Source organism: Thermobia domestica, chromosome 4 (assembly GCF_964235325.1).
Source record: "Thermobia domestica chromosome 4, izTheDome1.hap1.1, whole genome shotgun sequence".
NCBI lineage: Eukaryota > Metazoa > Arthropoda > Insecta > Zygentoma > Lepismatidae > Thermobia > Thermobia domestica.
The window spans coordinates 140696378-140719282 of record NC_137457.1 but is presented as its reverse complement, the minus strand read 5'-3'; positions in this window follow the sequence as shown (position 1 = coordinate 140719282).

Genomic DNA, 22905 nt, shown 5'->3' with positions numbered 1-22905 from the left:
GAGTAGTACAAAATGGTATAAAATACTCAGCTAATTAAAATGATCCTTCTTCGGTTTTTTCTTTGGTTGCTACAAATTTAAATAGCTCACTCATATTTATGCCTTTGATTATGAGACTAGTTTAAACTGATAAAAAATTCGGAGCTAGTTAAAATGGTCCTTTTTAGAGTTGTCACAAATTATAAGTCAGTCAAATTTATTCCTTTGTTTATTTGAATATTCCAAAAAGGTACAATATTCTTAGTTTGTTAAAATATTATTTCTTTGTTTTTTTCTCGGTGGTACAAAACTAAATACTTCATTGTTTATTTGAGTAGTAAAATTATATAAAATAGTCCTTCTTCGCCTTTTCTAGGTTGGTACAAAATTAAATAAACCACACAAATTCTAAGCCAGTTAAAATTGCATTTCTCGTTAGTACAAAATTGAATAGGTTTCTTAAATTTATTCTTTCATACATTTAAATAATACAAGATGATATAAAATATTCAGCTAGTTCATTTTTTCTTCTTTGGTATAAAAAGTAGAACGTCGAAATTATTCTTTCGTTCACTTGAATATCACGAAAAGGTACAGAAATTATGAACTTGTTGAAATGATCCTTCTTCTTTTTTTCTGATTGATAGAAAAATAGAACATTTCAGTAGTTCAAAAGTTACATAATGGTCAATTTTCGCTTGTCTAAAGAGCCCATAATGAGCTAGTTAAAGTAGCTTTTCTTCTCTTTTTCAGTTGGTATAAAAGAAAGTAATCCGCCTAAATTTTATTTATTCTTCACTTCTTTGTTTTTCTCGTTGGTACAAAACTAAATACTCTATTCCTTCGTTTATTGAAGTAGTACAAAATGGTATAAAAGTCTGAGTTAGTTAAAGTGGTCCTTCTTCGTTTTTTTGTTTATTTAAGTAGTACAAAATGATATAAAATTCTGAGCTAGATAAAATGGCATTTCTCGTTGGTACAAAACTGAATATTTCATTCAAATTTATCCTTTCGTTTGTTTAAATAGTACAAGATGATTTAAAATTCTCAGCTAGTTAAAATGGCATATCTTTGCTTACTTTCCCGAAGTAAGCCAGTCATTTATATTCATTCCTCACTTCTCTCTGCTTGGTACAACACTGAACAAGTCACACAGGTTTTGTTTAAAGTTAATAAGGCTTAAATATTTGACCTTTGACCTAAATAGTCATTATTTTAACATGTGGTAGTTGTAGACGTATTACTAGATTTGTAAACGGAACCTCAATACGTTGCTCTGTTTAAGAGTTTGACTTTTGACCTCGATGGTCAGTACTTTTGATCATGTAGTAGTTGGAAACAGCACCTCAATATGTCGCTCCGTTTTCGAGTTATTAGGTTACAAGTATTTTGACCTTTGATATCGATGACCACTAATTTTTGGACATGTAGTACCTGATGACCACTTGCTAAATGTGGAAAAAACACCTTAGTATTTGACCCCGTTTAGTAGTTATTAAGGCTTAATTATTTGACCTTTGACCTCGATCGTCAGTAGTTTTGCGACACGTAAAGTTCGTGACCAGTTACTAAATGTGGAAACATTTCCTCAATATGTTGCTCCGGTTTGGGGTTATTAGGTTTTAAGTATTTTGACCTTTGACCTCGATGGCCACCAATTTTGGGACATGTAGTACTTGATGACCTATTACCAAATGTGGAAACACCATCTCAATATGTGGATCCGTTTTCGAGTTATTAGGTTTTAAGTTTTTGACCTTTGACCTCGATGATCATTATTTTTGGAACTTGTAGTAGTTGATGACCAATTACTAAATGCGTAAACACCACCTAAATATATGGATCCGTTTTCGAGTTATTAGGTTTCAAGTATTTTGACTTTTTACCTCGATGGTCAGTAGTTGATGACCAATTACTGAATGTGGAAACACACCTCAATATGTGGACCCGTTTTCGAGTTTGACCTTTGAGCTCGATGGTCAACACGTTTGGGACATGTGCTCTTTGATGATCAATTACTAAATGTGGCTTCGTTTACGAGATTGACCTTTGTTCACGATGGTCAGTAGTTTGGGGATATGCTTGTGTCATTTCTGCTATGTTAAATTAAGGGTTGGGAACGAAATCTGTGGGGTGGAGAATGTGTAATTTTGTGGTATGTTAAAATAGGGGGTTGAACGAATACAGTGTGTGTTCGTAATTTTATGTACACCCCATTTGCTATGTTACATAGGTATTCATTGTCTGCTAAAATAGGGGTTGAAAAAATGCTCTTAAAAGGGAATGTACACCCCTGCTATGTTTCGTAGTCTTATGTAATTTCTGCTATGTTAAAGTAGGGGTTGGAAACTAAGCCATACTCTCTTACTAGTTCTGCTTTGTTTAATTTGGGGTGGAATGAATTCACCCCTGGTATGTTAAATAGTTGTGTGTTCGTAGTCTTATGTGAACCCCCTTTGCTACGTTCATTGTCTGATATGTTTATAGTTAAAATCGGGGTTGAAAAAATTCTCATAAATGAGAAGGAGTACACCCCTATTATGTTTCGTCGTCTTATGTATCATCTGCTAAGTTCGAATAGGGGTTGGAAACAATGCTATGTTAAAATAGGGGATGGAAAATGTGCTCATAAAAGAGAACGAAACACCCCCAAAACTGGAGGTGGTAAAAAAACGTGGCTGGACGTTCAGGGTGTTAGGAACGAATACACCCCTGCTATATTATGTATTCTTGCTATTGTGGAAAAAGGGAACGAGTCCACCCCTTAAAGATTATCTGCTCTTCTATGTGTTCGTAGTTTCAATGTATTCTCTGCTATTGTTAAATATGGGGTGGAAAAAATGATCATAAAATGGAACGAGTCCACCCTTACTATGTTACGTAGTCTTATATATTATCTGCTCTGCTATGTGTTCATATTCTGTGCTAGGGGTTGGAAAAAGTGATCATAAAAGGGAACGAGTTCACCCCTAAAAGTGCTCATAAATGGGAACAAATACACCCCTAAAATGGAGGTCGTAAAAGACCGTGGTTGTAGTTTTCAAGTTGCTCGATTTCTCGTATCCCCCTTGTGTCGTCCGGCGTAGTGTGTCAGGCGGCACTGGGAAATTCATTGTCTGCTTCAGGCGAGACTGAGAAAGTAGGTAGAGGGTCAGTGGAGCAGAACGCCACTTTTTCTGCTACTGGAGAAATTTCAAATGAATTTACTATAGGTATAAATTACAATCTCAACACTCTACTGTGGAAGCTAAGACACTGAAACCATTCCAGGGAACGAAAGGGGTTACAAGTAAAAAAATTAATAGAAAACGAATAATATTGAGGTTAAATTCATAATATTCTGGTTGGAAGAGATGAATAGTGGCTACCTTGGATAAACGGATCACTTGTTTGCAGCTTTGGATAAACGGAAAATTGTTTTAATAGTATATTCTAGATTCAAATATGATTGTTTAATAAAGTTTGTTCTTCAATATTACGTTTTATAATTATTTTTTACTCTATTCCTTATTTATAATCACAAGTTTCCTCTATATATTTATTCTATGTTTTACCTTTCTTATTTACATTGTATATCTTATACTTGAAGAGCAGCTTATGACAATTTAGAGCAGCAAGTACATATACAAAGTGCAAGCCCTAGCATTTCAGAGCTCCTGTTCTACGAAATCACCACTTTTCTGTAAATTATATCTAATTTTAGAGATGATGATATACATTTTAGTAAAACATGCCCTCAAAAAGTTTTGTCTACGCCCCTGCAAAACAGTGAAAATTTTAGAGAGGGAGCAGTTAGGAATGTTTCCCCAGAAGTTATATCTCCAATAATTCCGAGTGTGATATCAGTATTTGTGCATTATCACTTTTCACCCGCAGTGTATTGAAACGCAATAAAAAGAACTATTTTGAAGTCTTCACTTCTTCCCCCTATGACCTCATGCCAATAGGATCAACCTTGGACATATCCGCATCCGAAATATCACCTTTTATTTCAGTGATCCCAAAAACTATCCATTCGACACAAATATAGGATATTTTCGGTTATTTTTGCCTTTCACACACCCATCGTCAACTCCATGCCAATCAATGCTTAATTTGGACTTATGCAGCATCCGCAGTGTCACTATTTATCTTTGCACTTGAATTCGACACTAATATCGTTCGTATTTGACGTTATTTACAAGTCATCTTCACCTTTTGGTAGGGGTGATTTCAGTGTCTCGCCCCCATAACTATGGAGAAATTTCAACCAACGTAAGTATAATTATAAATTACCATTTGAAAAATAACTGTACAGATGATCTTTCTCGAAGAGGAATTCGTTAACTACTTTGTTACGTGTTTTGTTGCAAAACTCATGAATCGTTGCGGAAAAATTGCTTTACCAGTTAATGGTGACTGCTTTGATAGCAAGTGCAAAACATGAGAATTAAATTTGCCATATCTGTAGTTTCGTGTCGAGATGAAACAAACTTGTTAACCAAAGGTTTAAGAACAACTCAAGTTATTTAGTATAAACTTTGCCGAAGATTATTCACTTTGATCATCATAAAAGAAATAAGAAAGACGTTCTGAAACGAAGAAATATATCATACATCTTTGCAAGCGGAGGCAAAGAAACCTAACGTAATATGACTAAGGACGAATAATTTACGGCGTAGTGATCGTGGTTGAGTGGTGAACGCGACTCACCAGTAATTTGGAGGTTCGTGGTTCGAATCCGCGTTGGGTATTTTTCCAACTTTAGAATTTTTGACGGCGAGTGAACGACGTTGAAACACGTTTTATTATTTTCAGATATTTGAATACTCTGATGTTTCAATACTTGAACTATCAAATCTTCAGGGATAATAATCGTAATCGAGTTTCGTTTTAGTTTAAGGTATTATGAGTCTGCTGTTACACTTTCTAATGGAATTACGATTCCCTGTTTCTTTTCTATATATTTGTGAAAACACGTTAATGAACAATAATATGCAACTGTTTTTCGATTCGGATTGGTTTGAGTTAACAGCTTGAAAATGAAATGTCTACATTTAATGTTTCACGATTATGCCTGTCAGGTGGAGGAAAACTATGATTAAAGCAAGTGAATTATGATCGACGAATTGGGGAATTAAAAAGTTGGAGTGTCCCGAGGAAAGACACAAACACATCTCAAGATTACTTGACTTGTGAACGAACTAGAGACCTCACCCGTCAGATACTTCGGTAGGCGGGGTCTCAGTTTCGATTCGCGCTGGGAGAGCCTTTGAAATATTAAATATCCTCGATGCTACAGTGGTCGTGTCCCTCTCGTTCAAGGTTACTGGAAATAAATGTAAAACGAGAATAACCGAATATAATAAACATAAGTTACAGAGATAATTTCGGTCTTTTTTTAAAATTTAAACTTGAATTCTCTGGACTATAATAATTTATCATGACCGAAATTAGTTTCATTATATACACGAGTGTTACTCTTACTTAAGAGAGCAGTCATAGGGTAGTGGTTTGAGCAGTCGTTTCGTGAGTCAGGGGTCCGCGGTTCGTTTCCCTCCGGCAAAAATTCAGAAATATTTCATAATTTAAAAAGTTGATATTTCTGATGTAGAATAACATTAAACATAGTCAATTCCTCTCGTTCTTAAAAGTTAGAGTTGAACGACTTCCTTCACTTTAGAAAAACTAATATCAAGACGTCACAGACTACACTCTCGATTCCTACTGTCTGAAATCTTCGCGTGTTTCGCAAACAATTCATGAATACAAAGCTGTCATCCTTATAATCCAGTATAAGTCATAAATTTCTCTGAAACGACATTGTGGAATTGTTTCTAATTTCTTCCACTCTTACTAAAGGTAACAATAATATTTCCGTTCATCATTTTTAACACGCTCCATATATTCGTTCAACCAAAATAGGTAAATGCAAACTATTCTTTTTTCTATATATATTTTGTTAAAATATCAATATAACGTAAACATAATCCAATCTTTTTACCCAAAGAAAGGGCGTACTATGTATAGTGATGAAGACAAATCCTACTTAGTTTCTGATAAGACATTTGAAGGTTCGAATTTCATATTGTGTAGTAGATGACACCTTCTTTTTCCCCTCTTTTCCTTCCAAAGTATCTCTTATAAGGCAATTCATCCTTATTGAGGGTCCAAAAGTTTCTTTTGACTTTTCTTAACTTCTGTATGCTTATTTGCATTGGAATACTACGTAATATTTAGGTATCAAATATTCAGTAATAATAATAATAATAATAATAATAATAATAATAATAATAATAATAATAATAATAATAATAATAATAATAATAATAATGTCAATGAAATGGACAGTATCATTCGTTATTATTTGAATCAAATCAGCTTGTTTTAATCTATTTTAAATTAAATTGATATAATAAGCACAATTATGTGCAATAATGACAGAAAGAAAGGTTACCAATAAAACAGAAGTGGGAGAGGAGGTTCAATATGCAACGAAGATTCAAGATGCGGACGCCTCTTTTCAGAAGGAGGATCCAGGTTCGAATTTGGACACATCTAGCAAGCCAGATGAAGCGCAATGTTCATATTGCCATAAGAGTTTTTTAAGCCAACGAGCCATACATACTAATAGATGCCACCGCGAATCACTCAAGAGAAATCTATCTTCTTCCAATGCGAAAAGTGCCATTACCTATATTTCAAATATATTAACACACGAAGCGATTGATGAAAATTCAACGGACTCAACAGCTAAAATAGGCGAACTGTTAATTGTTTTAAAGTCCCACATTTCTACGCTCCGACGAGTTCCACGAGACCAGCTATGGCTCACTCCTTAAGTGAAGTTCTACAAAAGGTCACGAATACTAATGTTATTGATGCTGGGCTAGATCTTTTAATCTTCCCTTATGTGGTTCTCTGTATTCCTCCATATGACGAAAAAGTTACCAGCCTCACCACATGGGTGAAGCAAAGACTACGAAACTGGTCGGATAATCATCGAGATGCTTTGTCAGCCGAATTCATTAAATTATACAAAGTTTGTGATTTCTCAAAATCCACATCAATCCACAGCAAGGACATTGAAAAAAAAACTGTGATGTTAGAGGTGCAGTAAGACTATTAACATCCGAAGACTCGATAGCAACTCCAGATAATTCATTGTTAGAAGCACTCAGAGCAAGACATCAAGCTCACTCACATTTGTTAGACATTCCTGAACCTCCAGAGGGATCAGCATCAGCAACTAAAGTATCATCAACTGAATTATTGATTCGAAGCTCGGACCCTACATGTAGAAGTAACTTACATTAATCATTCACATAACAGACAATGACGCACAGGGTTTGGTATTACTTTATCAGATGCTTCTATCAAATATCACCTAATTAACACAATAGTTACAACTTTTAAAGCCCTAAAAGCATTCTGAACAAGGATAAGTTCATTAGGCAAATTGTAACTAAGTTATAAGAGGTTTATATCCTATCAGAACGGCGCAACCACCAATTCAACTTTTGGAATATCCCATTAAGTTGGCTTTCAACGAGGCTAAAGGAAAGGCATGTAAATGAGTACAGAGCTCTCCGTATCAAAATGGATAAAGTCATGGTTCGATAACCACAAGGTTCGCGGTTCGAAACTCGTCTCGAAAGCTGCAGATTTTTTAAATTCTTAATTCCTCAGTTCTCAAGACCTTTCTCTCCATTCGTAATCATCTGATGCTCTAAAAAGTATTCTCCACCTTAATTCGACAACTGCTAAATGTGATCCTCGCAGTTCGAAACCTTCCCTTCTCTGTTTTACAAAATTACAATTTTTGTCATAATGCGAATGCTGTCCGATCATTTTTCCCCAGTTCTAAATCTGTGTATATAAATCATTCTTCTCTGTCTCCATATTTCAATCTCCTTCTCTCTCTCTCTCTCTCTCTCTCTCTCTCTCTCCCTCTCCCTCTCTCTCTCTGTCTCTCTAAATGTCGCCCAGGAATTCATATGGCTTGAGATCGTACCTTCGACTCTTGAATCCAAATGTAAGCCTTCTAGAAATGTGCTGCCGTAACTATAGTTTTGTTGCTAAAAGCAGTGTGATCTTAGATTTTATTCGGGAGAGGGGGAGTGTCCGTCGACAAAAAATTTTCACTTTTTTATTGAAGTATTACTATACATTTGATCAAACAATATGTGTTTATGAAGCTCAATGGAGGGGAAATTACACGCTCCTGTCCTTCCCCAATGACGCTCTTGGAATATATAGAATGTAATTACTGAAAATAAATTAAATGATTGATTGAATAACACTCATTTCTGTCAGTAGATTTTCTCGAGATCTGTGTGTGCATTACGGACTTTAGAGAGCACAAAACTTACTGACGTTGTCGTAGGGAGCATCTTACTAGCTTGCAGTTTTTAAAGAAAGGAAAGAATAAAACTAAATGTGTTAATGGAGCTATGGGAAGATTGTGACTTTTTTTTAATTTAGGGTCTTAAAGATATTTCAAAAGAAACGAATGAAATAGACTGTTTTAGAGCTATAACATTTTAAACTTGATTCCTGTTTTCTTTTTCGTCTGAATGGAAAGAGTGTGTTACGTCACGCACACTACTTTAGACAACGAGAGGTGGAGGAGGGGAGTGGTTAGAGTTGGGTTGTACTAGAAACAACTAATCGATTGAGACATGTATTTCGGGATGCATAAGAAAACGGGAAAAAATTGTTATTAATTTGGACTTAGAACTTTTGTAGCAATTTCTATGCCGCGAACTGTACAAAAATTGGACAAAATTCTGAGCTAGTAACATTTAAACTTGCACATGTCGCACTACAACTAAATGTAAGCCGGTAGTATGAAGTATGGTAGAATATATTTCAAGGAAGATATAAAATTTCCGGAAAACATTTACCCCCTTGTGTTCCTCATTGTGCGAATTATTGGGGAAATGAAAATGTGTTGCTTGTTTTAGTGAGGGATGTAGGGGTCATATATATTTTAACCTTTTACCTATGTACGTTATTATGAATAATATGGCAGGGTGTTAAAATTTCCCAGTTTAAAATTTACCCCCATTGTGTTTCTCATTGTTGGAATTATTGGGGGAAAGTGAAATTTCGTAGTTGAATTTATTGGAGGACGTACGAGTTATATATGTAGTAAAGTTCTACATATGTACGCTACTTTGAATAATGTGGCAGGGGTAAAAACTTGCCTGGTCATTCTTTTACCCGCTTGTATTTATCATTGTTGGAATTCTTGGGGAAGGTGAAATTTTGTTGTTGGTTTCAGTCAGGGGTGTACGTGTCATATATGTAGTAAACATTTCCGTATGTACGCTAGTATGAATAATATGGCAGGGGGTAGAAATTTCCCGTGACAGTTTTACCCCCTTGTGTTTCTCATTGTTGGAAATATTGGGGGATGTGAAATTTTTTTGTTGGCTTAAGTGTATGATGTACGTGTCATATATGTAGTAGACTTTTATCTATGTACACTACTATGAATAATATGGCAGGGGCTAAAAATTTCCCCGTACAGTTTTAACCCTCTCGTGTTTCTCATTGTTCGAGTTGTTGGGAGGTGAAATTTAATTGTTGGTTTTAGTGGGGAATGTTAGTGTCATATAGGTAGTAAACTTTTACCTATGTACGGTAGTATGAATAATATGGCAGGTGGATAATATTTTCAAGACCAGTTTTACCCCCTTGTGTTTTTCATTGTTGAAATTATAAAGGGAGGTGAAATTTTGTAGTTGGTTTTATTGGTAGATGTACGTGTCATATATGTAGTAAACTATTATCTATATACGCTAGTGTGAATAATCTGGCAGGGGGTAAAAATTTGCCTGATCTTTTTTCTACCTCCTTGTGTTTCTCATTGTTGGACTTATTGTGAGAGATGGAATTTCGTTGCTTCATTTGGTGAAGGTTGTAGGTGTCAAATATCGAATAAACTTGAACTATGTACGATAGTATGAATAATATGGGAGAAGGGGGAAATATTCCCGAGATAGTTTTACCCCCTTCTGTTTCCCATTGTTGTTATATTTGGGGACGTGAAATTTTGTTGTTGGTTTTAGTGGTTTATGTACGTGTCATATATGTAGTAAACTTTTACCTATGTACGATAATATGAATAATACGCAAGGGTAAAAATTTCCAGGGAAAGTTTTACCCCTTGTGTTTCTCATTGCTGGAATTGTTGGGGAAATTTTTTGTTGGTTTCAGTTAGGGACGTACGTGTCATATAGGTAATAAACTCTTCCCTATGTACGCTAGTATGAATAATATGACAGGAGGGTAAAAATTGCCCGGTGTAGTTTTACCCAATTCTGTTTCTCTTTGATGGAATTATTTGGAAAGGTGGAATCTTGTTGATTGGTTTGGTGAGAGATGTAGGTGTGATTAGTGCTGGGCAGTGGGAATATTCCCGGTGGAAAGGAATTTTAAAAATGGGAATATTCCCGGTGTTTTTTCCCTGGCCTATAAATTCCCGGGAAGGAATTTATTTCCATTTCTTTACTTTATCTTCCAAATTATAAGAACCATATGACTATTTACTTTATTTTAATATATTATGCTTTACTTCTAGGTTTTAAATAATTTGGAGGTTAAAAAAATTCAAATTATTTGACGGTACTTTATATAACTGATAATATGATTTTTTAAGTTCCATTTCCATTTGCACTAAAAAGTATGGTAATTGTTTTGTATTGGAGACCAACACTAGCAAAAATTAGGATTATTTACGGAAGAAATGAGCTGATAGTGATGTTCAAGTAGTCAAGAAAACATCGGACATATTTTTTTAAGGCAGTAGGGCGTTTATACAAAACGAAAAGGTAAGTGGTAATTATTTATGTGAGAAAAGAAAGTGAATTTTTGGTAACGAAGATAGGAAACACCGTGCCATGCGGGTCTCTAACGCGCCTTCATTCGCTAACGTTCGTTCTGCAATGTTGTCTGAATTTAATGTTGCTAACATAATTAAACGTATGAAACCATAAAACAACCGCATCGGAATAGAACATCGCAAAAAAGTAGGTGCACAAGCTGGCCCCCAATGCTAAAGAAAAGCCAAAATTAGCAAAGTAATAATTTACAAATGATGAAAAGGAACCACTTTGTAAAGTAATTTAGAATTATGTAGAAATAGAGATGAAGTCCTATTAATAAACCCTGAACCAACATTAGTAATAGACGTCGATCTGTCTCCTCTCTCTGATTTGAATTTCTGAAGAAGTACTCGGACTTTTTTACGTGTGAATTAACGTATGGAATTTGGAGAAATAGGTAGAATGAAAGGTCGTGTATGGGCAATGTTACGTGCTAAAATATAAAGATAATTAAGTATCTTGCAAATTTTGTGAACATAAATATGTATTCGCAAATGTTGATAAATTGGTGAGACATGTACCCAATTTAAGTGGTTTATAAAATTTATAAATTTAATGTGTTTATAATATTAGTAATAGAGTCAAGTTAAGCAAATCCACTTACATATAAATTTAACCTGTTACTATATAATTTACTATATATTGTTTCACACATTTAATTGATAGAACATATTGTAAATTAATATACATTTATTCGTACTCTCTAAATATAAGAAAGTGTTAATAAAGTAACATAGTACCGTTCAGAATATACATTTTAAAGAATCCTCTGTGGACAACAGTAATAACATGCTGTGATGTAAAAATAATTCAACTTTGAAATTATAATATAGTAAAATAATGCAATTTTCTTTCTGATTGTGCATAAATTCCCGGATAAATTCCCATTTTGGGAATCTTCCCAGAGAATTTACCCTTCTCGGGAAATATCTTCCCGGGAATTTACCCTTCACTAGGTGTGATATATCTAGTAAACTTCAACCTATGTACGCTAGTATGAATAATTTGGCAGAGGGTAAAAATTTCCCGGGACATATTTACCCCTTATGTTTCCCATTGTTGGAATAGTTGGAGGAGGTGAAATTTATTGTTTTTTTTTGTGGGGGATGTACGTGTCATATATGTAGTAAACTTGTAGCTATGTACGCAACTATGAATTATATGGCAGGGGGTAAAAATTTCCCGGGTTAGTTTCACCTGCCTTGTGTTTCTCATTGCTGGGATTTTTTGGGAAAAGTGAAATTTTGTTGTTGGTTTTGCTGAGGGATGTAGGTGCCATATATGTAGTAAACTTTTACCTATATACGTTAGTATGAATAATATGGCAGGGGCAAAAAATTCCCTGGACAGTTATATTCCCTTTGTGTTTTTCATTGTTGGAATTTTGGGGAGTGTAGTTTACTTATATAAGCTAGTATGAATAATATGGCAGGGCAAAAAATTCCTTAGACAGTTTTATTCCCTTTGTGTTTTTCATTGTTGGAATTTTGGGGAGTGTAGTTTACTTATATAAGCTAGTATGAATAATCTGGCAGGGGGTAAAAATTTGCCTGGTCATCTTTCTACCCCCTTGTTTCTTTCATTGTTGGGATTATTGGGGGTGGTGAAATTTTGTTCTTGGTTTCAGTTAGGGATGTAGGTGTCATATATGTAGTAAACTTTAACCTATGTAGCTAGTATGAAAAATATGGCAGGGGTAAGAATTTCCCGGGACAGATTTACCCCTTTGCTTTACCGCCGAAAATAACTGTAACAAAAATAGCTGAATATCACACAACAGTAAGGCATATAAAAAGCTAATTGTGAGGTTATACAGAGGCAAATATAAAAGCTTTGCTACAAAAATACTTACAGAGACCGTAATTCAATGAGCTCGGAAATACAAACTAAGAAAACAATCGATATTCTTCAGTCTACAGAGCAATTGCTACTTAAAGAATCGACATATACTACTTCGGGAATCGAGACAAGACGAGAAATGTTTACGATACTTTTCGTCTCATCTCGATTCTCATCTCCAAAGTGAGACGATTACTTGAGTTAGCCTGGTTCCGTCTCCGATGTAAAATGTTAATTCTCATGTTATTTTGTTTGTTTTAGAAACGAGATGAGAAATTCTTCTTCTCGTGGGCAACCTTAAAAAACCGACATATTCTTTCCAAATGTTACGTTTCTGCTTGTATTGGTATGACCTGAGCGATAATTAGCTCCTAGCTTTCAATCTTCTACAATATAATAATAACTATTATTACTTTAGTATTATTCCTATTATTATTCTTGAAGATTTGATAGTTCAAGTATTGAAACATCCGAGTATTCAAATATCTGAATATAATAAGACGTATCTCATCGTCGATCAATTGCCATGAAAAATCCTAAGGTAAAAAAATCGTGACTTGGATTCGAACAAGCGCCTTGACCATTGAACCACGATCGCTATGCGGTAAACGATTCGTCTTTAGTCTGGTTACGTTAGGTTTCTTTGGCCCCTCTTGCAAAGTTGTATGGTATTTTTCTTCGATTCAAAATGTCTTTCGTATTTCTTTTATGATGATATAAGTGAATAATCTTCGCAAACTTTGTATTAATAACTAAACCTTGTTTCCGGATCCTGGCTTTTTGGGCTATTTTTTAGACTTTCAGTCAAGCAGCTACTGTATCGTCACTATTTATCCTAGGATCATGGTTCATACCTCGTTCTCGTCAGAATAGAGCTGGCTTTCAAATGGTACCACTTTCATGCTCATACCATATACCAGAAGCGGGAAAAAATGTCAAAGTGAAAATTTCGGAGGGAAAAATTTTTTCTCGAACTTTGGCTCCCCCTGAACCCCCCTATGTGAACGTAGCCATCTAAAAAAATCTGATAAATAGTACTTGGAGTACTGAATGAGTGTGCCAAATTTCAAGTTTCTATCTTGAATAGTAAGGGCGGGAGAATTTTTATCAAAAATTCCCACAATGCCCCAAAGTACCATAAAACACTATGATCTGAAGGGAAAAAATTCCTGAGACATCCATAATTACCCTAGGACTATAATCCGCCAATCATTCTCTTCAGAATAGAACTGTCTTTATGGCGGTACCATTCACATGTCTCCATCATGTATCTAAGGTGGGAAATTCCTCTAAAAAAGGGATTTTTGGGGCAAAATTTCCCGTTTTTCAAATTTTGCCCCTCTGGTCCCCCCTGTTTTCAAATTTTGCCCCTAATTACCCTAGAGTAATAATTCGACCGTCATTCTCTTCAGGATGGAACTGCCTTTCAGAGGGTATGACTCACGTGGTCCTATCATGTATGTGAGTCGGGAAAATGACCAAAAACGGGACTTTTGGGGGCAAAATTTTCCTTTTTTTAACATTTCGCCCCTCTGGTCTCCCCCCTCTTTTAACACTGACATCGGAACAAAAAATCTGGTAAATACTACTCGGTGGATTGAATGTTTGTGCAAAATTTCAATCTTCTACGTAGAAAAATAAGCCCGCCAAAAAATATTTCCCTACTTTGCCCCAGTTTTACCCTATACAGAAGTATATTTGGATAAAAATTCACTGAGACGGCCCTAATTACCCTAGAATAATAATTGGACCGTCATTCTCTTCAGAATGGAACTGCCTTTCAAACGGTGTGACTCACGTGGTCCTATCGTGTACGTAAGGCTGGAAAATGACCAAAAACGGGATTTTGGGTTAAAAATCCCTGTTTTTACCCCTTCGCCCCCTCTGGTTCCCCCCTGTTTTAGCACTGACATCGGAACAAAAAATCTGGTAGATACTACTCTGTGTACTAAATGTTTGTGCAAAATTTCAATCTTCTACCTCGAAAAATAAGCCCGCCCAAAAATATTGAACATAGACTTCGAAAATGAGAAGAGAAATTTTTGACTTATGACGTCATCACCTTCTATGTCTGGACGCAGGACGGTCTGAAACCATACGTAATGTTTTCTACAATGCCTCTGGACTTGGAAAATAAAACAAACCCGGACGATAAAGCTCAAATAGAAGAGAAATAACGCATTGTACTATGAAAAGTGCATATGGTACAAATTGTACCATAGGATCCCCAAGGGGTTAAACCTTGTTTTTTTTTTATTTTTCTCCACACGAAAGTACTGATATGACTCATATAATTCTCATATTTTGTATTTGTTTCAAAGCAGTCGCCATTACCCAGTCAATTACTTATGCCCGCCACGATTCATGTTAACCAAGAGAAATTCAATTTCCAGAAACGAAACTTTCACTTTCCGGATTTCGGAATATTATGGAATTCGGTAAACTTCCGCAGTTAAGAAAGATTCCGGAACTCAGGGAAGAACACTAAGTTAATAGCTGTCTACAAACAAACAATTAATGAAAAGCATTTTGTATCCTCCAATACGTTATGTATTGAAACCGACAACAGTTTCTGTATCTAACCAGAAATTGCTTGCATCTAGCTACTGGAAGTTTATATATGAGGAACTATATTTTGTCTTATCTTTTAGTGAATAAAAAACCTGTAAACCACTTATTGTCTAAATGGCTTTCGTTAAATCCAAGTTGTAGTTCTCACAGTTACATCAATGCGTGTCTATATGATCTGGTTAGTAAAACTTTCTATATGATAGAGTAAGTAAATCTTTTCCTACTCTCCCGTAAAGTTGTGATACGCTCTAGTACATAATACAGAGCAAATTATCAATTTATCCAAAGTTATTGTATTACTACATATCTGCTTCCACCGCTGTTAACTCTGGTCGATTTCATTGACGCGACATGTTGACATTCTACCCCTTTCTTCGTTTACTGAACCAAATAGTAAGTATTCTGAATTAGATTACTGCGCGTGCCTCGTAGATAAATATTTCTGATGCCAATATTTTCCGTCTTGTCCAAGGAATGTTCTTTTCCTTATTCCCAGCATGACCCTTTTATTACATAATATGAAGAGCACGTAGGCCTAAATACCTCATGTATTACATAGCATGTAGGTTTAACTACAACATGTAAGAACATTGTCGACTTCCAGCAATGAAGGAACATGTGTTCATAGTATACAACCCACGGCAGTGATAGCTGCTAATGCAGTGTTTGTAATCCCTAACGACATAGTGGATTAGTGGACAAAGCACTGGCTTTTCGCGGCGTTCACCTGAGTTCGAATCATGCTGTCCACCTATTGTGGCTTGATTTTTAAATCAATTTTAGAGAAAGTATTGTTTCTTTCCGCTACAAGTAGTCACTCTTTTAGAATTTTAATTCGTCCATCACAGTTAAAGTAACTGTCTATTCTTATTCTTTTTACGAATGATGAATCTTCTCTTTGGTTTCATCTCAAACATGCAAACGTAATGAAAAGACGCTGTTAATAATAATAATAATAATAATAATAATAATAATAATAATAATAATGATAATAATAATAATAATAATAATTGAAATATTACTAGCTAACTCTTGCGTATATTTCCAACAACATAATTTTATGTTATCATGTGGAAATAAGTATACGCGATAGCATATGAAAGTTCTATTAGTAGATTTCAATGCGAAGGTAGGACGAGAGGATATTTTCAAACCGATTATAGGGAACGAAAGTCTGCATAAGGAAAGTAATGACAACGGTGTTAGACTCGTGAACTTTGCAACTTCCAAAAACCTAATCGTGAAGAGTACAAAATTCCCACATCGCGACGTTCCTAAATACACTTGGACATCACATGACGCGAAATCACATAATCAAATTCATCACGTTTTAGTAGATAGAAGAAGAAAATCTAGCATAATTGATGTCCGGTCATTTAGAGCGATTATCACTGATTGTGACACTGGTCACAAACTGGTAGCAGCGATAATACGAGAGAGGTTATCGTTGAATAAAGATAATAATCATTGTCCGAAAATGGAGAAATTCAATTTAAAGAAATTAGAAGAGAGCCAAGTAACAGAGAAATACCAGATTGAAGTTTCGAATAGATTCTCGGCTTTAGAAGATTCGGAGGGCACTAGTGCTGAGGATACCTGGATTGAAATTAGAGATAGCATTAAAATATCAGCAAAAGAAAAGTTGGGACACGCGGAAATACGTAGGAAGGAAGCATGGTTCGACCAGGAATGCACAAAACTAGCAGAGAAGAAAAAACAGTCAAAATTACGCTGGCTACAAAATCCGAATGAAATGACTACACAAAATTTCGCAGATAGTAGGCGGGAAACTTCCAAAACTTTTAGAACAAAGAAACGCGATTCTCTGAAAGTTAAATTAATTAACTTGAAGATAATAGTAAAAATAAAAACATACGGGACATTTAAGAAAGGCTATCAACCTCTTGCTTATATATTAAAGAAATCTGACGGTACAGTTCTCGCTGACACGGATAGCATCTTAAATAGATGGAAAGATTACTTTGACGATTTGCTTAACACGCAACCAAAAACTAGTGTGCGTGAGGAAAAGGAGATACACACCGGAGAACCGTATATTTCAGAAACCAACCGAATGGAAGTAGAAACCGCTATAAAGAAATTTTAAAAAAACACAAATCTCCTGGTGTAGATGAAATTCCGGCTGAGTTAATTTTAGCTGGAGGCGAAAAATTGTGGAAGAAGATACACAAACTCATTCTCCTTATGTGGAACAAGGAAGAATTGCCACAGGAATGGAAAGAATCAATCATTGTTCCAATTCACAAGAAAGGTGACAAAACTGGCTGTAATAATTATCGAGGCATTTCTTTTCTGTCAACATTCTATAAAATCCTTTGAAATATTCTATTAGCAAGACTGACCCATACACAGATGAAATTATTGGAGATTATCAGTGTGGATTTAGACGAAATCGATCAACTATCGACCAAATATTTCCCATTCGCCAAATACTCGAAAAATAGTGGGAATAGAATACCCCGGTATATCAACTATTTATTGGTTTTAGAAAGGCGTATGACTCGGTTAGGAGAGAAACATTATACAACGTTCTTACGGAACTTGGAATACCGAGAAAGCTAATTAGATTAATTAAGATATGTTTAAATGAATCCCAAAGTACAGTCCGGGTAGGAAATTTTTTGTCCACGAGCTTTCACGTCAAAAATGGCATGAAACAAGGAGATGCGTTGTCGCTATTATTATTTAACTTCGTTCTGGAATACGCTATAAGGAAAACCAAAGATAGCGACCAGGGCCTACAGTTGAACGGTATTCACTAGTCATAAAAACCGCTGAACAAATATCATTTATCATTCTCACCCTAATAGTAATAACAGCACTAATTACTCTATACTACTCTATCCGAATTGCCTATGCTGCTATCATCATTAACCAACATAACCAAACATCAACCTCCTTACTCAAAAAAATCAAGAAACGTCAATTAGATCAACATTTATTATTGTTTCATTAAGAGGGATAATTATCCTGCCTTTAGCCGTCAATATTCTTTAAATAAAAGACTTTAAGTTAAAAAACTAATGGACTTCAAACCTATAAATAAAAGGCAACCTTTTAGGTCTTAGTATATTAAATACTACTACTCCGGAATTGCAGTCCGACATCATAAATATTGACTATAAAACCTTATAGGAGGTTTACTACACCATAAATACATTTACAATCTATCACCTAATACTTCGGCCACCCTATTTACTTTTACTTGCAACGATGATTATTTTACGAATCAAAATGACAATGGTACAATATACTTAATCTTTGGGGCCTGAGCAGGAATACATCACTAGGCCTCCTTATTCGAGCAGAACTTGGTCGCCCTGGTAGCTTAATTGACGATGACCAAATTTACAACGTAATTGTCGCTGCCCATGCTTTCATTACAATTTTCTTCATAGTTATGCCAATTATAATTGGGGGATTCGGTAATTGATTAGTTCCCTTTATACTAGGAGCACCTGACATAGCATTCCCTTGTCTAAATAATATAAGATTCTAATTGCTAACTCCCTCATTAACAGGAAGAATTGTAGAAAGTGGTGCAGGGACTGGATGAACTGTATACCATCTTCTCTCCAGAGCTATTGCTCACGCTGCGCCTTTGTCGATCTTTCTATTTTCTCCCTTCATTTAGCTGGTGTGTTCTCAATTCTTGGGGCAGTAAATTTTATTACAACTGTAATTAATATGCGAACTCCTGGAATAACTTTAGAACGAATGTCACTATTTGTTTGATCCGTAGTAATCACTGCCGTATTACTTCTACTATATCTTCCTGTACTGGCTGGAGCCATTACAATACTTTCAAATGACCGAAACCTTAATACTTTCTTCTTCGACCCCTCAGGATAAGGAGACCCTATTTTATATCAACATCTATTTTGATTCTTTGGTCACCCTGAAGTTAATTCTTCCAGGATTTCGTATAATTTCACACATTGTAACCCAAGAAATTGGTAAAGAGGAAACTTTTGGTGTTTTAGGGATAATTTACGCAATACTAGCAATTGGATTCCTAGGATTCATTGTGTGGGCCCACCATATATTCACTGTTGGTGTAGACGTTGATACTTGTGCTTACTTTACCGCGGCCACAATAATCATTGCAGTCCCAACAGGAATTAAGGTATTCAGATGAACTTCTGGGAGCACAAATAACTTAGTCACCTTCAATCTTATGAACTTTAGGCTTTATTTTCTTACTTACCGTGGGAGGCCTCACGGGAGTTGTACTAGCAAATTTATCTTTAGATATTGTCCTACACGATACTTATTACGTAGTAGCGCACTTCCACTTTGTATTATCTATAGGTGCTGTATTTGCCATCATAGCAGGAATTATCCATTGATTCCCCTTATTCAGAGGAACAACAATAAATCCAACATGACTGAAAATTCAATTTCTAGTAATATTCATAGGAGTAGATATTACATTCTTTCCTCAACATTTTTAGGCCTAAGAGGAATGCCTCGTCGATACTCAGATTACCCTGACGCCTATACTACATGAAATATAGTATCAAGTATTGGTTCATTCCTCTCCTTCGTTGCCGTCCTAGTACTTGTAATTATTATGTGAGACGCCCTTGCAAGAGCTCTGCCAGTAGTCTTTTCAGACCAACAAACAATCTCCTTGGAATGATTTCAAAACTTACCGCCCGCAGAACATAGTTATGCAGAACTTCCTTTACTAACAAACTTCTAAGGTGGCAGATAAGTGCATTGGACCTAAGCCCCAAATATAAGATAATAATCATCTTTCTTAGAAATGGCCATTTGAAATCAGCTAGGTCTCCAAGATGCTGTATCTCCTGTAATATAACAAATAGTATTCTTTCATGACCACACAATACTCACTGTAATCATAATTACAGTCCTTGTAGGCTATTTACTAGCCTCCCTCTTGCCAAACACATGTATTAACCGTAACTTACTAGAAGAACAAATCTTAGAAACCATTTGAACAATTCCACCTGCTGTTACATTAATCTTTATCGCCCTTCCGTCTCTGCGAGTCTTATACCTACTAGATGAAATTCATCAACCAGCAATCACCCTTAAAACAATTGGCCATCAATGGTATTGAAGTTATGAATATTCCAACTTCTCCTTAGCAGAATTTGATTCCTATATAATTCCCATTAATGAAATAAATCCCAGTTCATTTCGTCTACTAGATGTAGACAATCGTATTGTATTACCGATTAACATTGATATTCGTATCTTAATTACTGCTACTGACGTTCTTCACTCATGGGCCATGCCGACTTTTGGAATTAAAGCAAACGCCACCCCAGGGCGTTTAAATCAAGTAGCAGCTAATATTACACGTACAGCTTTATTCTTCGGTCAGTGCTCAGAAATCTGTGGAGCAAATTACAGCTTTATGCCGATTGTCGTTGAAGCCTGCCCTCATTCAATATTCATTAACTGAATAACAAAAATAATACAAAAACTTTGATGGTTGAAAGTAAGCAATGGTCTCTTAAACCAAAAGACAATAAAATAACAATTACTTCCAATGGAAATAATTAGTTAAATTATAACGTAAGCATGTCAAGCTTAAATTACTATTCAATAGTATTTTTCTATTCCCCAAATATCCTCCCCTAAAATGGCTCATATTATTCATTATATTCTCCTTATGCTATCTATTATTTGCATCTATTACATATTTTAATTCAGACACACCCTGCCCTACCTTAGACAGTATTAACATTAAAGAAAACTATAAATTGAAAATGATAACAAACCTTTTTTCAACCTTTGATTCCTCTACTTCAATTATAAACATTTCATTCAATTGACTTAGGACAGTAATTGGACTTCTAATTATCCCAATTCCATTTCTTCCCAGACGATCAAACATTTTATGAAATAAAATTACCTTAACTCTTCATAAGGAATTCGAAACCATAGTCGGCCCTACTAGTCATCAAGGAAGAATCTTAATATTTATTTCCCTATTCTCCTTCATCTTGTTCAACAACTATATAGGATTATTCCCCTATGTGTTTACCAGCTCTAGTGACTTAACTTTTACATTAACCTTAGCTCTTCCACTCTGAATAAGTTTTATGATCTATGGTTGAATTAACCACACCCAACATATATTTGCTCACCTCGTTCCTTCCGAAACTCCAGCCCCTCTCATACCATTCATAGTATGTATTGAAATAATCAATAACATCATCCGTCCTGGAAGCTTAGCTGTACGACTAATAGCAAACATAATTGCAGGGCATATCCTCCTAACACTAACAGCTAATACGGGCCCTTCTTTATCTCTCTCCATGCTTTCATTATTAATAAATGGACAAATTACCCATCTAATATTAGAATCTGACGTTGCACTAATCCAATCCTATGTATGTGCAGTCTTAGTCACATTATACTCAAGAGAAGTTACTTATATCAGCACCACAGGTTATGGCATTTGCGGATGATGTAAATTTAATAGGAGATGATGGGAGAACAATAGAAAGAAATTCAGAGACCTTATTAAACGCTTACAGGGACATAGATTTAGAAGTAAATGCAGAGAAAACTAAATACATGGAAGTGCATCGGGATCGGAATACAGCAAATTATGGATACATTAAAGTATTAAATAATACTTTTGATAAAGTGAATAGTTTCAAATATCTAGGAGCAATATTAACAGAGAAAATCATATTTACGAAGAAATTAAATGTCGACTAAGAGCAGGAAATTCGTATTACTATTCGGTTCAAAATCTCTTGTCGTCGCGAATTCTGTCGAGGAATTTGAAGCTTAAAATATACAAAACGTTAATCATGCCCGTTTTGCTGTATGGCTACGAAACATGGTCACTTACTCTGAGGGAAACCATAGACTGAAAGTATTTGAGAACAAGATCCTGAGACGAATAATCGGACCTAAGAGGGACGGGAATGGGGAATGGCGGAAACTTCATAACGAGGAACTACATAATATATATGGTTTACCCAACATTTTTAGGGTCGTCAAGTCTAGGAGGCTTAGGTGGGCAGGTCATGTAGCTAAAATGGAAGAAAGTAGAAACGCTTTCAAAGTCTTGACTGGAAGACCAAGCGGAAAACGACCATTAGGAAGATCTAGGCGCAGATGGGAGGACAATATTAAGGCGGATCTCGCAGAGCTAGGAATACAAAGTTGAAACTGGATGCAGTTAGCTAAGGATAGAAGTCAGTGGAGAGCTTTGGTGAACGCGGCATTGAACTTCCGGGTTCCATAGGCCATAGAGTTAGTTAGTTAGTTTGTGAAAATAAGTTAGGCTGGCTTGCGACCCCACATATTTTTTTCGATGTCCCTTATCGGTTCACTGTGTTCAACGTTGGTCCCATCCCACTATCACCTCCTATTCTCTCCATATAAATTATCGACATTTTGCCTAAATAGTAGTCTTCCGTGTCCCCATGACTTCCCATGACAATGCCTCTTCATTCTTTTTGAAACGAAATCGCTTATTTTTCTGAGTACTATGAGTGCCAATTTCCAGCGTTATATATATATATATATATATATATATATATATATATATATATATAATTATTATTATTATTTTACTTACCACTAATGTTGCCTCACGCAATTTGCAAATAAGAGTTGTCGCCATTCATGC